Genomic DNA, 1,296 nt, shown 5'->3' on the forward strand with positions numbered 1-1,296 from the left:
TTTTAAAAATCTTATCTTTTCAAAATCTTTTTCAAAAATCATATCTTTTTCATTTTTTATATAATTTTCGAAAATTTCAAAAATTATTTTCAAAATATTTTCAAAATCTTTTTCTTATCTTTTTATCAAATTTTCGAAAATTAGCTAACAATTAATGTGATTGGTTCAAAAATTTGAAGTTTGTAACTTTCTTGTTAAGAAAGGTTCAATCTTTAAATTCTAGAATCTTATCTTATAGTTTCTTGTTAGTTAAGTAATTTTTAAAATTAAATCTTTTTCAAATATCTTTTTCAAATATATCTTTTTATCTTTTATCTTATCTTTTTCAAAAATTTTATCTTTTTCAAAATTTGATTTCAAAATATCTTATCTTTTTCTTATCTTCTTATCTTTTTCAAAATTTTGATTTCAAATCTTTTTCAATCAACCAACTAACTTTTTGTTTGTTTCTTATCTTTTTCAAAACTACCTAACTACTTTTCCCTCTCTAATTTTCGAAAATATCTCATCTCTTTTTCAAAAATTCTTTTTAATTAATTAATTGTTTCATGTTTTAATTACAACTTATCTCTAATTTTCAAAAATCACTAACCACTTTTTCAAAATCATTTTCGAAAATTCCTTTCTCTTTTCTTCTTCTATTTAATTATTTAATTACTAACACTTCTCTTCACCTCTCTTCATCCAAATCCGAACCTCCTTCTTCATTCTTCTACCCCTTTCTTCTTCTACTAACATAAAGGAATCTCTATACTGTGACATAGAGAATTCCTCTTCTTTCCTTGTTTTCTTCTCCGAAACAGACTGTGAAGTTGATTTTGGACCAGGTTCTGTGCACCAAATCTTGGGAGCCATTACCTTGGATTATTGAAGTAAAAAGAATAAATAAAGAAAATTAAGAGAAGCTAAATTACAACAATCCAGAAGCAACCTTTCAGAAATTTTCGAACAAGAGAAGGAGATGGCAGCCGAAAATAATAATAATAATGCAAGGAGAATGCTTGGTGACTTCACAAAGCCTACGTCCAAGTTTGATGGAAGAAGCATCTCCATTCCTGCCATTGGAGCCAATAACTTTGAGCTTAAGCCTCAACTAGTTGCATTAATGCAACAAAACTGCAAGTTTTATGGACTTTCATCTGAAGATCCTTATCAGTTCTTAACTGAGTTCTTGCAGGTTTGTGATACAGTAAAGACGAATGGAGTTAATCCTGAAGTCTACAGACTCGTGCTTTTCCCTTTTGCTGTAAGAGACAGAGCCAGAACATGGTTGGATTTACAACCTAAGGATAGCCT

Source organism: Arachis duranensis, chromosome 4 (genome assembly GCF_000817695.3).
Source record: "Arachis duranensis cultivar V14167 chromosome 4, aradu.V14167.gnm2.J7QH, whole genome shotgun sequence".
NCBI lineage: Eukaryota > Viridiplantae > Streptophyta > Magnoliopsida > Fabales > Fabaceae > Arachis > Arachis duranensis.